General features: G+C 46.2%; 1 long non-coding RNA gene across 1 annotated transcript; it reads left to right on the top strand.

Moving 5' to 3' along the window:
• The first annotated feature begins 8,706 nt into the window (after positions 1–8,706).
• LOC129734664 (uncharacterized) lies at positions 8,707–13,876 on the top strand. The gene is made up of 3 exons (XR_008730148.1): positions 8,707–8,855; positions 10,468–10,652; positions 13,727–13,876. It is a non-coding gene; the product is annotated as an uncharacterized LOC129734664 (long non-coding RNA).
• The last annotated feature ends 3,222 nt before the right edge of the window (positions 13,877–17,098 follow it).

Here is a 17,098-nt window from a genome sequence, read left to right on the forward strand (position 1 = left end):
CTGAAACTCTGCAAGACTTCTTTGTCTACTGGTTTTGTTCTAAAAACTCTTAAATCCAAAGTTAGTGGATTTTTGCATGACAAACAACAGCCAGGCTTATTAAATGTGGAGAAAACACTATTCTCTTCTGAAGAGGGGTGCTAAAAAGGATATTTTTTCCCCAAATGTTTGTTTGCTAATAGCAGGAATTTGTATTAGAAGCAGGGAGGAAAAAACAGCTTCAAAGTTCCTACTTAAAAAAGGAGGGGGTGGGCTAGGAAAGGAATTAGTGTGCAAGTAACAGTCTAAATATTTAGTGTTTGGATTTGAGAGCACTGGGTTGAAACTTGCCTGGCTGATGGACCAAAGCCTAGTTGAAGTTAAGCTTGAAGAGGCTTAATTTCAAGTGTAGGACACCTGATCACAAACGTGTTATATTTTTAGTTTACTGTGTCAACAGACACTTCTTTTTTTTTTTTTTTTTTTTTTTTGTAGTTTTGTTTAGCTGACAAACAGTATGGCAAAGAAGCCCTATCTCCAGCAGACACTTGAAAACCAGTCAGCCATCAGTTGAATTGTTAATTATATGTGGTGTAAGAAATTAACTTGGGACATCTGGGAAGGCGGTTCTGACCTTGGTACCCCATCCCAAGGGTGCAAGCTACGGCTCAGTAGTCCCATTTCTCATGTGTGCGTTCACACGTACCCTCTCGGACCTTATTTCTAATCATCCAGTTTAAATCATGTGGGACTAACAGGATGCTTTGCTGCTGTAGTAATACCATAATTAGATGGTAATGATCATAACTTGTGTGTAGCCTCTGAGCTCTACCTGCCATCAGTAGATCTGTGGGCAGTTTGAGCAGACACTATTTGGAGTCAAAATCCTTGAGTGTTGTTTTTGTTAGAGAACGAAAAGGTGGCTGTTGTGGGTTTTGTTTGTTACCCGGTGTTTCTCCCAGGCTGGCTCTGAGAGCAGAGACACTTAAATGAGCAGAAAGAATGTTTTATCATGACATTGGGAGGATGAGCAGAATTGTAGGAAGTTGAAGCTCTGACCTAGGGTAAAGCAAAGTTGCTTCTCACCCTGCCCTTCCCTGGTGAAATGTGTCAAATGTCTGGTGCTGTCAAAAGATCTGTGTATGTTTAGAAGAACTAATGTGCTGTTAATTAGCACTGCAGTAGGTAGCACTGGCCACACTAATTGCTCACGGTGGGACTGTTGCATCCAAGTGGGTGGCTAACAAAATACTGACAGATGGCAACGGATTAACTGACTTTTTTTTGACTGCAGTTCAGATGCTGGCTTGAGGAGCTCTGGTCTGCTTGCAGAGGCTGCTGTAGGCTAAATTCGCTAGGACCCTGTCAAAAGCCAGCTTAATGATTTAGGTAGGTATTGAAATGCCTTTGTTTCTTAAATTTTAGACCCTATCATTGAAAGACAACTAGTTAAGAAAACATGTGGCTGGATTAGAATAACGGGGAGGCAGGGAGGTATTGATGGACTTCTTCCCATGGCATGGGGTGTTGAGGTGGCTGTTCCAGTTCAACCCAGAATTTATTTATCAGATGCTAATACTGGTGTGTCTGCAGCCATGGAGCTCTGGCTATGAGACTTGTCCCCAGCTGTGACCGAGGCAGTTCCAAAACAAATGATTTCCAAGATGTGCCTTTTGAGGTATACAGGAGCTATTCCTCTTTGGTGTTTTTGAATGTCCTGTGCTCTAGCTGGTGTTGAGGAAATCTGGCCTTTCACTGAGCAGTCTGGGATCTTTTTTCTATTTTGTGTCCTTGTTATACATGTGGTGAAGCCAATGTCAACTCCATCACACGTCCTTTAGAGCATCTTTCCCACAGAGAGAGCTAATTAAGTGTGAAGATTAAAAAGGGATGAAATATTGATAACTGAATATGCTAAAGGTAACATGATTGTAATTTCAGGAGTTAAAAAAAACAGATATTTTCTTGGTGTCACTGCCTTAAAAGGTGCTTACATGGGTTGTTTTATACAGCAGAGGCACCAGATTCTCTCCATGCGGGCGTCAAAACCTCCACAGCTATGGAGCAGAGGGAAAATGATCTGTTAAAATTTTGTGTGGAGGAGTGCCAAAGGAGGCAAAGTTAGGGTATGATGAACAGTATCTATGCACAGATGGAAGATAACTACAGCCAGTGGGTAGTATTTTATGCTCTTGTTTTGCTGGAGGCCTCAGGTACTACTTGTGTGTGTACTTCCACTAAGTTTAAACTCTTTGGGAATTTCTTGGTTGCCATTACCTGATGATGCATTTGTGGAACCAGCATTAAAACGCACATCTTCCTGCCTTCCAGCCTCGGGCTGATCTCGCTAAGCTGCAATTTTTTTTTGGGGGGTACCGCCACTGGCAGCCTGTATCTGTCATGGAAAGACATTTATAGTCATGGAAACTTGGAAGTGACTTATATGTGACTACAGAAATGTGCTTTTGCTTTGTGTCCCCCTTCCTTTGGCTGTGGAGTTGGTCTGCTTTCAGCTCGGTGAGACCCATCAGGGTGTCTCTCGTCCTTGGTTAACAAGACAGTGGTGGGGATATGGTGACCGGACTGTACTTCAAGATGGGATTGGCCTTCTGACTGGCCAAAATAGGAAAGTATCTTCTTCAAAGAGACAAAATAATGAGAAACAGGTGTTGATATTTATGAACCTAGTTCTACATCAGTTGACTGACTATTTTTGTTCTTAGTAGTCTTGGAATTTGCAGATATGACACTACAACGAGCCGTCCTTGCTCATTGTAAGGGTGAAACTACTTTGCACAAGGCCCGAGGACCCTCACTGACCTTGATTCCTTACGTAAGACAAGCTTGTTTGACCTTGGGCATCAACCCAGGGCATGTTTCCAAAGCAATCTGATCAACAGTCTGTGTACTTCTCACCTCACAGAGAAGGTGGGTGAGAATGACCAGTGACACATGCTGTTTCACTGCCTAGCAGGGTTTTAAATATAACCCGGTGCTTCTAAGAGTGAAGAAGTTTAAAAGAATAAAATGACAAAAGCAGATTAGCACTTTGGCTTTAGCGTTGCATTGAGAATAACTCAATCCTTTGAAAATTATTACTCTTTAAAAAAAAAAAAATGTAGCTTTGATTACGATATTTTAAGGAAGTTGAATTACCAAGAAGGCCTTTGTTGAACAGTGCTTGATGATAGTTTTCAATCTACACAAGAGAAGTAACCAAATTTGTTAGATTTGGACTAAAAAAAAATAAATAATAATGAAAGAGCCAGGCACTTCTGACAGAGTTGAAATGTCACATGGAAAAGTGTTGATTACATGGGACTGTCGAATAGAAGCAGAGCAGACAATTTGGTTCCTTGGTCATTTTTCCAGCCAGGTAACCTCCCTGAGATTGTCACCCCACGTGTCTCCAGCTATGTCAAAACTAAATTTTTCCAACAAGTCTGCTACTGTACATTTCTGCCTCTGAATTTTCCTTTCTCGTATAACATGAAAGTCTTCCCCCTACAGCGTGGCCATTCAGTTCTGGAGGTCCTCCAGCCGTTGTTAGATCTGGCACAATAACCTCTGTTTGGATGTGAACATTTCTCTTTCTCAAAGCTGTTGGATTAAGTTCAGGCTACCTCTGCACCCCTTCATGGTTTTAACTTCTCCCTACTTCCTAACAACAGGACTGTCGTGTCTCCCACAGATTGTCTGTGCTGTGCTGTTATTTAACTCTGGCCTCATTATCTTACAGCTTAGGGAAGTGGTTTCTGTGTCATTGGGAGGTCATTTTCCCCTCTCAAAACGATTTGTACAAAGCCTAGGACAGCTAAAATCTGGGAAAAGGCCACAAAAACATATTTTGATGACATCCTACAGTGCTTGCAGGTAAGACCTTGTGGTCTTGGGTGGGTGCCAAGCTTGAGTGGAATCATGTGTTTTTGTGAGAATGGAGTTTGTGAGAGCATCTTGTGACTCCCTGGCAAGACAGCCTTGATTCTATGGGCAAGGTTTCCACTATGCTGAACTTGAGTCGGCCATTGATGTCCCAGCCAGCCACCGTGGTCAGATAGTGTATCGCTCTTGGGCACATGGTCTTTGTTCTTCACATGAGATTTCATATATAAGCTTTGCTTCAGGTGTTCCCAGATGGGGCTCCACTCTCTTTACTCTCCTGCCAGACTTTCCCACAACAACCTGGTCACCATTCATGCTGCGGCAAGACTAGTTCGGTGGTTGGGAACAAAAGCCTGTCTCTCCCCAGGTTAGTGTTAGCAAACAGCATCTTTTCGGGTTGGAGTAGCTCATACAGGCAACATTAGTAGCCTTGGTGTAGTCGTGGTAGACACAGGAATTTCACATTCATGCCCTAAAGCTCTGGGCTCTTTTAAAAGGCGTTCATGCAAAGCGTTCTGGTCTGTCAACCACAGTTTGCTGTATCAAAAAGATTACCTTTTCCTCTGTCAGGCAGTCCCGATTTCCCTGTGGGTTTGGTGTGAAGACAACGGGATTTGCTTGTCTCGGCAGCTCCCCTCCTGCTTGTCCTTGAACTCTTTAGGAGATTGAGTGGCGTTTCACTTCCCCCCCCCCCCCCCAGGTAGGAGATCTATTTTGAAATTAGTTCAAAGGCATGTGATGTGGGGTTAGCCCAATGTAAATAACCCCAGCCTGCTTATTTCCCATGTGACCAAGGAATGCTGGTGTTCCTGGTTTTGCCCAGGTTCATGCCCAGGGTCTTTCTGAGATGTTGCACATTTGCGTGGCGGAGATCTCCTGGAGCTGATTCCCTGAGCTTCACTATTTCTCTGAAGCTCTGAAGAAGAGGATGATGCTGTGATGATTCTGGTCAGTGAAGCATTTTGGAGGGAATCTTCATATCACAGTCTTCATCCAGCAGTCTGGTAAAAGTTACTGAGGTCCCCAAGATCCATCTGGGATGATCCTTGACCTCCTGAGCCAGAGATTTGCCCACTTGATTCATCCTGAATCTAAGATGCTGTTCCTCACAGCTAGGATGTCCTACAGGTCTCCTAGCTTGCTAACTCTTCCCCTGTAGTACCGGAGATCAGAGACAGTGAAGGGAGGTCTCCTAGGAGCAGCTCTCCCCTCTCTGTTACAGCTTCTATTCTGGGATACCTGGTGGAGCCAGCAGCCTGGGTTTCCCCTTCAGCTCTTTTAAGAACCATTTTGTCCCTGTGCCTGGTTGTGGGTTGGACATCTGTTTCCTTCATCTGCTTGCTCAACCTGTGGTGGGAGGACGGAGGGAACCTGACTCCTCATGGCTGCCATGATTTAGCTCTCAAGGGAAGAGTGTTCCTTCAGAACCTATCCGTGTTTTTGTCTAAGGCTGTGTCTAATTCAACCAAGAGATAAATCTTGTTTCCTTCCCCAAGTCTCACACCTCTGTGGTGCTCTCTTTCACACCCTTCATGTCAGGAACGTTCTCCCAATTGACAGTCTTTCTGGTGGATCATTGGCGACTGTGGCTACAAGGTAGGAATTGGGTAACTCCAAGCAAATTCGAGGAGGGTGTGTTGAGGCTTGCTGCCGTGTTGCCCAAGTGTCTCCACCACCAGGTCCTCTTGTTCAAGTTGAAGGAGCTGAGGTGCCTCCTTCTCTCCCATGCACCATGGGTCGTCTTCCATATCTTCTCCAAGCGGCATCTCATCTCTGAAGTCCTGAGGGCAGTTGCAGTGTTGGGCTGAGCAGCTTCGTGGTTGCATTTTGGTGGGGAGGGCTGACCCTCTGCCCTTTGAATTAATGACATAGGGAAATCGCTGGGGTTAGATGGGGATTGTCACTTGAAGGTAAGATCCAGCATGGGTGAAAAGCAACTGTACGCAGGGAGCATGCTGGTTAGCTCGCTGCCACTTGCTCGCATGGGGTCTGCTGGAGCTGTATTTCTGTATCTGAGAGGAAAATGAAAGGGGTGTGATGGACCTTCATCCACCTGTGCACTGGGGCGTGGGTAGCTCTGGTGCTGGTCCAGGCTCCGCAGAAGTCACCGCACCATTTCCACACCTCCAATGCTGCTGTTGCAGGGAGACACGGAGCTTGTAATGCAAACCCTCTGCATGGCCCATGAACAAATCTATAAAATATTACAAAGAACATATTTTTTCTCAGGTAGTGACATGAGGCAATTCAGTTAAACAGTAACAGAGGTGGGGAAACCCCCCCAGGAAATAGTTTGAGAAAACACTTCCAGATTACCGAGTACTAAAGGCCACCACACACACCAGGAACTTATGGAAATGATGCACACCAAAAAACTCTCTGTGAAAGGTATCTGGGTCATGTTTGGTTATTTTACTATGATTATGGCCAACTGTTCTTGGTATTTAAATCACATTTAATGGGGAGAAAAAATTGTGGTAGCTCCAAGCCATGAAAATTCAGATTTTATTTTATTTTTTTTAAAAAAAGCAAGCACACAGCAAAACTTGAAATGAAAAAGCTAATGAAACCTATATCCTGCAGCACATGCACTGAAACTTTATAATCATGAAAGAAAATATTCTTAAGTAAGCTAATACTCACTGAATGAGCAGGACTTTCTATCATCCATTCTGGTAGGGTTTGATCCACGCTGTATTTCAGGCGGTCGGGAAGATAATGAGATTTTTATGTCAAATGATATTTTTCATATGTATTACTTAAAGCAATTCATTCCAGACATCAAAAGTCCAGCTTCTAAGTTGCTGCATCAGGTTTATAATACGCAGTGGTTTTATACTAGCTGTAAGGATCTGGCCCCCAAAATTTCTAGGTTTTGGGGGTTTGATTTGGTTTGGGGTTTTTTTCCCACAGATAAATGTTAATCTAACAGGCAGGGCTTTCATTTCAAGTGGAAGGGTAAATATGTGGATGTTTCCTGGGAAATTTACTACACTGGAGAAAAAAAAAAAAAAGAAACCTTGAAATGCACGGGCATTATTGGCGTTATGTTATAGATGGGAGAAGCCATCAAACATTGGCTAAATGCTAGTTAGGAGGCATCATTTTTAAAGTTCTTGTCAGCTGGGACAAAGCTCCCCATGGCCTTGACAAGCCATAACAGCCCGCAGAGAGATGTACGTGTGTCAGCGCATCAAAACACCCCGGCTCCAATGGCAGGGAAAGTAAATTAAAGGAACAGGTTTGATCATAAACCTCCTGGAAAATATGAGGATATTAAAGCCGGCTGGATAATTAGCGTAATTACATCACAGTGAATGCAAAGGAGATCATCTTAAGGGATATTGTATTGTGGGAGTTCGGCTTCAACTGGTAGTGCATGTTGAACGACAGACTAATGGACTGCTCCGGGGAACGGAGCAGTAAAATCTTGTTATGAATTTGTTTATCAAGAATGCAGAGATAGGAAGGAATAGCGATGGCAGTTAACTGGCTGAATTATTGCTTTTTTAACCTTGCTTTCTGCTGATAGTCTTTTGTCAAAGCCTGAGCATCCTATTTATTTTAGGGGCAGACAGGAAAAATAGGAGCTGATGGAGGACTTTCAGGCCACGAGCCCTTTGTATGCCTGGAAAGGAGGAGCCGGTTTCTGTGGCTGCTTCTCTCTTTCTCCTGTTGCCTTTGCCACACTCTGCTTGTGGCCCAGCAGAGGTGCTGCTGGTGCTTCGAGAAGTGGTTCTGGCTCCTGCACTGTGGTCACTTTACTTTCCTAGCTCCTCCTTTTCCACCAAGATGGGAAGAGAAGTGCTTGGACAACTCATAGATGATTAAAATCTACTGGGAAAAATTAAGCTACCTTCTTCAATATCCTCATTTGCTGCTTTGGGCTCTTTCTGCCTAGCTTGAGAAGTCTCCTGCGGTTTTTCAGTTTGCACAATTGTGCCCATGTAGTCATCATTCCCGGCTCTCCCCTCCCACGGCCTTTTGAACCCACTCACCAGTTTAAGTCGTGTTTAAAGAGAAGACTCAGTCTTGTCTTGTCTTCTAGGGCCACCTAGAAGGAAGATCTGCACCACTACCTTGCTCCAAAGTGAGCTCGGTATTTCTGTTCTGTTTGGTCTGGCACTGGTGGACCAGTACCTACTGGCCAGCCTGGGAGCAAGTGTGCAGCATGGCAAGAGGAGACGCTATGGGTGGGAAAACTCTCCTCGGTGACTTCCCCAGCGATGGAAAGGGTTGAAATTCAACAGAAGATCTGGGAATAAAGCGCCAGAGGTGGATGTTTGGAGGTGATGGGGAAGCAGCACATATAGCACTGGTCTTGTACAACCCTGTGCGAGGTGACTGGATGAGTTGGCATCGGTGTTGCCAAGTACTGTACAAAAGTAACGCACTGACCTGAGTTATAGGTGGTGCAAAACATCATACTGCTTCAGCACCAAACATCTTGGCAGCATCCTGGCTCTCAGCAGGGTCTGGTTGGTTGACTCCTCCATCAAACTGCCAAAGATTTTCTGCACAGGTATGTTCTGCCCAAATTTCATTACTGAGATAATACTCTGGGCTTTTGGTGCTGCTGCTGTGGCATGAAAAATAGTGATTTATACCTTTTAAATTAGCTACTCTTTTCCACAAGAAGTGCCAAACAATGCCAAAACCCTTTACAAACGCTGTAGTTTGGAGCGATTCTCAAAAGTCATGTGGCATGTCATGAAGAAGATGCATTTGTGGTATCGGATAGGAACGGTCCTTGTCTGGGGCAGCTTTTGGCTGCTGGATGATTATGTCAGCAAAGCTGGCCGGGAAATTAAATGTGCATTGCTTTTCTTTCTCTGTCTGCAGCTTCACTTCCAGTGCATTCAGCACCAAAAGATCTCCAAAACGCTGTGGTGCCCTGCTCAAGACGAACCCTGCCCTGTGTCATCTTGGGCATCCACGCTGGAGAACTCCTGAGCAAACGCGTGCAGGAAATCTGGCCCTGGGGTCGTGCCAAGGTGGGTGCTGGTGCTAAGTCCTGTCACTGCTTAAAATCTTGCCTCTGCGGGCGTGGGATTTACAAGGGAGGTACTGGGAGCAATAAATAATGCCAGTCTCCCAGATGGAGTCGGATCCAGACCACTACCTTAGACACAAGACCAAGACCCAACAGTGCTGCCTGCTGGGTCTGGCCAGCTTGTTGTGGTCTCCAAAATCAGCTTGCCCTTGAGAAAGGGGAAAACAGCAGAGATCTTCCTATGTCTCCAGGATCCCATGGCTTTGCCTGCATGACTAAAGGCCGGGGAATCTCCTGCCCGTGGCCTAGATGGTTAAACCAAGGGAAAACACACGGGTTTGCTGCTTTAACCTGAACAAAATCAAACATCCACCTGATGGCAGCAGAGAACGGGGAATGGGGAGAGCCCGGGCTGGCTGTCCAGCGCACCAGGGACTTGCGAAATGTGGAGCGTGGGTTGGTGGGGTGGCCTTCCCGTGGCAAAAGCCGATGTCCAGTGTCCTGGGGAGAGCTCCCCAACGGCATCTCTGTGCCCTCCTGGAGAGGAAAAGGCTGCACAGGGTTTGGGTACCACTTTTGGGGATGCCATGATGCGACGAGCAGCATGAAGAGCCCCGTGCGCTTGGAGGGTGGCTTCTGCCAAGCATCAGCATCTCCAAAAACCAGGTGGTGAGGGCTGGATGACCATGGTTGCTCCTGCAAGTGGTGCTGGATCCGGCCACAGTCCCTTCAGCCACCGGCACTACTTCTGGTGGTGGCTGGAGGTGTCAGAGTGACAGCGGGACATGGATGTAATGGAGAACCTGGGAGTTTACTATGGGGTATTCAAGTGTGAGAGCTCCTGAAGCAAAAATGGGGAGGTGTTTTGCAAGAACAGAAGTACCCACTAGCAAGAGAAACGTTGGTACCAAAACATGTCTCAGGGAAAGGGGTGAGACACACCAGTGACCGCGGTTTGGAGCAGGCGCCTTTCTGCTTAACACAAACAGCATTTTCTGACCGTCCCACCAGCATCTCCCCAGGGCTTGCTGGAACAGGCAAGGACGTGGATCTTCCCATGTGCCATGGAGTTGCAGCCATCCACAGCACGTTGCGTTAGAGGAAACCAGGGATAACTTTCTTAAGTGAAACTCCTGTTGAGGAATAACCCCACTTCTATGATTTTTAGCATTGCTTCTGCCACACTTCTTGGGTCACAGGAAGGGGATTTAAGAAAATGTAAGGAATGCTTCAAAGGAACCCTCTCAAAGCAAAATAACTTTTTCTATTCAAAATATTTTTTACTTAAAATTCAACTGTTGAGCAAAAAACTTTTAAATGCTCCAGTTGAGAAAGAAGTTTGTCTGCCAGTTTAACTTTTAAACTTATTAATACTTTTTGCTTTTATACTTCCTGTTACGTAATCTTTTGTAATTGCTAGAGAATGGAAAAATCTGCTGTTTATCTGCAGTGATGGCTGTTGTCACTGCTACCCTGTGGCATATTTGGCGCTAGACAAATAGATACTGTGGTGAGAAGTGAAATGAAGTTACATGAAAAAGAATGATGGGGGAAGCACAGGAAAATATTTCTTTTTGCTTAGAATAATTTTTCTCTCCTCTTACCCTGTGCAGATCCCACATGCAGAAATGGCATCAAGGCAGTAACGGGAAGGTGGGAGCTTCATCTAGCATAGGAAAGGTCTCTGGGGCAGGGGCTGCCCCAAGCCTGCCCTGCCTGGCCCCTTCCCACATGACATGCTGTGATGGCAGCAGGAGGTCTCGTATGGGAATCGGCAGCATCTCCACCAGCCTGTTCTGTAAGTGCCTTGATCTCTGAAATGACTGTGCAGAGACGTAAGGAAAGGTAAAAAGCATCCACTGGGTACCACACTGCTCAATGTGAAGCCCCTCCTGCCCCTTTCCTCCCCCAGTCCCCTTAGGATGTCCCTGCCATTGCTACCGCGTCACCAGCCAGGATAGAGATGCTTTGGGCTAGTGCCATGAAAAGAGTGCCACTTGGACCCAAAGCCCCTTCCAAAACCAGCCAGAGGGTAGAAGCTTGTCGTCATCCCAATGGCAGATGCTGTGTCCACACCCTGCTGCCTGGGCTCTCCTTCCAGTGCCTTTCAAAGGACCAAAGAGAAAAAACAAGGAGGAAAAAACCCCACCATAATATTTTGAAAGATATTGCATGCTGGCAGAGTAACACAGATGTTTTTTGAACTGGAAAAACTAAATTCGAATGGGAATGACTGCTGATGTTAGCCTTAAAGAGCTGGCTGGTCTTTGCAGGATTACTGGCCCATTTATGAGAAGAATTGGAAAACAGTACTTATATCCATGTGACCTTTCATTGACCAAGTAATCAGAGCAACAGCACATCAATGATTTGGTGTCAGGTGAAAAGCTGCTGACACCACTAGATCGAGGCTCAGGGAACACGGCAGTGATGGGCTGGAGGGCAGCCTTCCTTGAAGACCAAGGAAAGCCGAACAAGTTGATTTCAAAGATAACCTCATTCTGCATTCAAAGCAAACCTTTAGCTAATAATATTAAATGCTAACAAAAGAGGCTATGGTCAGTTACGAGTAATAAACTATTAATTAGAGCTTTGTCATAAATGACTCTTGAACTTTGAGCCAAGACAATAAGCAATTGGGGATCCTTTGTTTCCATGCTCTTGACTCCAGCAGTGTCAAGTGTTGGATACAGGTAAGTTATGTTGTTCTCCCCCTTTGGGAAAGGTGATGCCTGGTAATTTGAGGCTATTTGGCAACTTAGAAACTAATTAGTTTAAAATTAAATTTTCCACTCTGCCAGATCAAGCACAATAAGACAGGTCTTAAGACACAAGAAACCACTTTGGAAAGGAGTAAAGGGAGAATGGGCACATGAAAGAGCTGGCACACACTTCGGGCAGATCCCGCCACCTTAATTAAGTGGAACAGAAAACTGTCCCCCTGCTCCTGCAGACCTGAGCTGGTGTCAGCGCACATGGGGTCTCACAGCCCTGAATGTTGCCAGGGGTGGGGGAGGCCCCTGTGGTCCCCTGATGTCCCCAAATCCTCCCCATCTACCTCCTTCCCATGGGCTGGTCTCTGCCAACCTATATGTTCTGATTCCTTTTCACCCTGCTCCATGGTGCTGGGACTCATCTGATGCATGCAGCAAACCGGAAGGAGAAAACAAGCTCAACTACCCAACTGAAGGCCATTTAAAAATTAAAAAAATAAAGATAAAAAAAATTAAGATTTTTAAAATAATTAAATTAATTGTGGGCTGAACTGATGGGCTTGCAAGACAGCACTGTACCTGTTACGTCTCATCGCTGATCGGACTGAAAGTCTGCCTGTGAAGGGTAGTGGTCCAAATCCTATCTCTTCCCTTACCTTGGGATTTCCTTCATTGTGCTGCTTGCCTGCAAAGACCCTCTTTGAACCAGTTGCTCCCTGCTCCCAAGGTCCTGGCCAGCTCAGGTTTTCTGGGAGGGCATTTGTGGGCTCCTCCCCACCCCATGGCCATCCCAGGGCTGAGTACAGCCAAGAACTTCCACGTTCTTGTTCCAAGTTCAGTACAGCCAAGTCTTCCCTTCTTGGCCAAACACATGGTCATGGGACATGCTCCAACACGCATGGATAGAGTTTGTGATGTCTGTGATGAGGAAGGTGAGGTCTGCCTGTGGGATGCGCTTCACTGACTAGAGCCTCTCCACAGCATCCAAACTCTGGAAATATTTGCAGGATTTGGCTCCAGTTGAGTAAGTCCTGCCAGGTCGGAATCCCCTCTTGAGTGTGATCAAGTTGCAATTAATCTGGGTTCCTACAGAAAGTTCTTTTTAAAATAAACCAAACCCCCCCTTCTGAATGCCCTCCAAATATACATTTAAATACACAAAACTAGAAAGGGTTATGTTAACATTGCCAAAAGCCCTTCCCTGCTCCCCCAAGAGCCCCAAGCCCCCACTCTAAGCCAGCTCTGCCCTGCAGTTCCTCTTCCTTGTGGTTAGTGCCGCTGAACGCTGGAGAAACTGTAATTGTTCATAAGCAAAGTAGCACTTCCCAAAGTACAGTATTTGCTTAATGGATCGTTAAACCAATATAAATAACACTGAAGCATGCATGGAAGCAACGAGGATTTAAATGTAATTACACAGGGAAAGTTGGAGCATGACTGTCCGTTCTCTGAGGCTGCAGTGCAGCATGAGTAGCATCTCTGAAGTAAGGGAATTAAATCGAGCTCAGGAAGGGTTTGACTCTCCAAAGCGTTGCTTTGGGTTTCTGCATTTCTTTTCTGCTTATAGAGAAAATTTGGGGATGGGCTCTGACCATTTTACTTTGTTCCTGGAATAATTTCCTCTGTAACAATTCCATCAAGATCAGTGAAATTAAATTAAAAAACAAAACAAAACAACAAACAAAAAAAGACCACTTCAGCTGCTGTGGATGCTGCTGGAAGTGAATCAAGATGTCACACCGTTTGAGGCCAGTTTTGGAGAACATTTCAGAGTTGTCCTTGTGTATACTCCATCTATAGATTCAGGCTCTAAAGGGGAACTCAATGATAGTTTCACTGGGGCTTTGCCCCACCATCCCTGCCTCCAGCCTGGAAACTCCCAACCCTGAGGACATCCACCCACCTTTTTATTTATTATGGACTTTGCATCGTGCAGAGGTAATGCAGGTTTATTTGGGAAAGCTGCTCAAGCCATAAAATAACGTAACGTTAAAAAATTAAATCTACATAATGAAAGCCAAATTCTGCTGCCGGGAAGGTCTATGCAATATGAGCGAAGTGTGCATGGGAGCACAGCTTGATATTTGGCATTTGCAGCACAAAATGCATATTCACACCACACCTGGTAGCAAATAAGTTTTCACATCTCTTTTCCCAGGTTCTAGCCAGCCTGGCATCAGTGAGCGTGAACTTGGCGTTGGGCTGATTTTGGCTATTGCTCTCTGGAAGCTGCACCGTGGTCACCTGGGGACAGGGTGTCCTGATCTTACGGTCACCGACCTAGCGCTGAGAAAGTCAAAGCTCCCAGGGGAAGGTCACAGGATGCTCAAAGAGGTGAGTATTTCTATTTTATCAGCTAATGGTTGCATGTCACTGGGTTACAGCTGAAGTATTGTTGGATTAAATTAATCTGTGCTATTAAAGCAAGTGAGACCAGGGAGGAAGCACCATAGGACGCTGATGGGATTATTTGCAACCAAAGCACCAAGTCAAGGATGGTTTTGACTTATGCAGCTTGTCTCTTAACTTCTTTTTGCTGCATGGGAAAGTAATTTACTTCTCTGAAAATGCCTGTCATCAACCCTAGTGCAACCTCGCTGGCTGGTACAGACACGTAATCAATGAAAGTTTGTTATTCTCTTCATTATTACTTAAGTTAGAACAAAGAAATTTGCCAATAATAAAAGATACTGCACAAGAGAGCATCAATTGTGCTAATAATTTCAATGCTCTGCATACAGCAGGAGCAGAGATGCATTTGGGAGCTCCTAATATCCAAAATACGACTGTAATCTGAACTGTGCAAAAGACATAGCATCTTCAGTGTCTTCATCTTCCTAACCATGAGTTTTAAAATAAAACACTGGGAATCCCTTGCAGAGGAAGGGTCAATCCAGTCCTCACATGCCTCCACCACGAGGATGTGAGGTCTTCATGCACACCGCATCCAGGCACCCCATGCACTGGAGAGGAGGTTATGTTCCCATTTTCACGTTGAGCAGAACCTTGGGCTCTCCACTGTGTTTTAGTATCTAAGAGTCATGGGTTTCATCCTTTCTGTATTTCCATGGGTGTTGCAGATGGAGTAAGAGAGAAGCAGCGATACGTTTTCTGATGGAAAAAGGGAGATTTAACAAAGTTTGATAGTAAATGCGACAGCGGTTTAACGAGGTTTGACGTCAAGGTGCACTTGATTATTTACTGCACAGAGGATGGGGTCAGACAGAACTGTCAGGGAGACCCTCCTGTTGGGCCATGAGGTTCAGAGGGGACCCCCCCGCGTTCTAAACCCCTTCCCGGAGGCAGTTCAGGTGCAGCTGGATCCAGGCTTAGTCCCAGACTTGGTCGACAGTTTATGTCTGTAAAGGGTTATTTGTGCGCCATCGATCCCTTCTATCACTTTGGTAAGATTTCCCAGTTTAGCATGCCGTTAATCACCTACCGAGGGTCTGTAGCGGCAAGGCAAGGGCTCTCTCAGCCTCCAGGAGCCCCCCGGGAGGGTCCCTGCTCAAGGGGAGCCCCTGGGGTGCAGCCCGCTGCCTGCAGGGGGGCTCCGCGGGCCTGGGCTGCCGCTCGTTCGGGCGTCGGGGAGCTGGCTCACGGTCGCGTTTGCCTTCCGACTGCAGAAATCACTTTCTTTTAAACTTGGTTTGAGTTGGCCTTGCCCTGCGCTGCGGTGAGGTGGGCACCTTGCTCCAGTTAGCCCTTGGCTATCCTGCTGTTATCTTTCTCCCCTGAAACCACTTTGAATCCAATGCAGCCGTCACGGCTAGATGCACCCATTACAGCCACCACCGGTGGTTATCACTTGGGTAGGGCTGTGGGAAATAAAGGTCGGGGGGGAGCACACCATCACAGCGGGTCCCCATGTTGAGGTGTTGTGGGGAGGAGGTGACCCCAAGGAGCCATGTAGCTCTCCGGCTCTTGCTGCAAGCCCCTGGCCATGTTTTGGCATGCAGCTCCGCACGCTTTAGGCAATGTCTATGAAACCCTGGCCCATCTAATGTGTCCAGACCACTAAGCTCTATTTTTTCTATTTTCTAAGCAGTTGGATGGCCAGAGGGACCTATCCACCCTCCTTGCATCTCCTCAGCCACCCCAACCCCAGCTCTGGAGCCCAGCGCTGTGTTTTCCTGAGCCAGCACCATCCAAGTGATGCTACCAGTGATCCCAGGTTAAGCCCAGGCAGGCTGGGACACCCAAGGGTGCCCCGGGTGCAGCATTTCCCCCATCTTTCCCTGGGATGGGAGAGGTGACAGCTCTTCCACCTTCCTGGACCTGGAGAGGGCAGCAGAGAAAAGCAGAGCATCCTCGGCTGCTAGCGCCTGGATGGAGCAGGAGCAGCTGCGTTTCAGTATCCAAACACACTTCTCTGTGAGGAGGGTAATTTAGAGCAATTACACCGATTATTATTGCTTTTCTAATTAGTGCTTTTCCTACAGAATTAGCTGAGTGTTTATTAGGAGCCGCTTGTTGCCAATAGCTTAACTGCTTCAGTACCAGTTTTTATCAAACATTAGAGGGCTTAATTTTTTTTTCCCCTATGTGTAACTGGTTTTGTTATCTGGTTTCACATAAAAGCCCCAATTAAATATTCATTTTGCTTTGTTACATATGGCATTAAATTTCCATGAGCTGTATGTTCTTCTTGAAATTTGGGGGGGGGGGGGGGTGGTGGTGGTGAGGAGAGGGGCGAAGTAACCAGCGCTGTCTTAAAAGCAGGGGTACACTCACATGTATTTGCTTTAGTGTTAGAGAGGGAACTGAAAAAAAGAAGAAAAAAAGAAAAAGAAAACAATAGGAAAAGCCTTTTTCTCATGTACTATAGAGATTCAGCTTTAAACCCATCAGCTTAGGGGAAAAAATTGCGAGGCAGGTGGAGTTTCGGTCCCTACCCTCTTGCATTGCGGCACAAGGCTGTGGCATCAAGGCTGATCCTAGGGGAAAAAAGATTTCCTTGAGGACTGAGAAGACAATTTTCACTCTCAGCCCTTTTTCCACCTTCCTTAGTACCTTTGAGCAAGTTTCTTGGGCCCGTAGCCCATGCGGTCCGTCCTCTGTGCAGTCAAGGTATAAACTTGTACTCTGGGGAAGGGGTTACCTTGTAGTGATGCTGAGGAAAAATGCTGGGATCCATGGTGGCTTGATCAGGGGAATAAAAAAAATTAGCAACAAAATAAAAAAAAAAAATAGCCACAACATTAACAACAATTAAATCCTTACCCTCCTCTCTGCTGAGGGGTATGGATTTAAAGAGCTTGCATTTACCTTCCCAGGTGCATGAAATTTTAATTTGCCAGCGTTTGGTTTGTACCTGCAGCTGTAGCGCCGGCTGACGCGCCGGCGTTCCTGAGCACAAGGGGTTTTACCTGGCTTGGCTGATCTGCAGCGGGAGCACGGCTTTGGGGCTTCCGCGGAGGAAAGGTCCAGCAAAGCCGAGTGGTTGTGGCCCCACGGGGTTTCACGGCATCCCAGCGGGGAGCTGCCGGGGAGGCTCCAGGTTTTCCCCCCAGCTTCAGTCTGGGGACAT

Source organism: Falco cherrug, chromosome Z, assembly GCF_023634085.1.
Source record: "Falco cherrug isolate bFalChe1 chromosome Z, bFalChe1.pri, whole genome shotgun sequence".
In the NCBI taxonomy this organism is placed as follows: Eukaryota; Metazoa; Chordata; class Aves; order Falconiformes; family Falconidae; genus Falco; species Falco cherrug.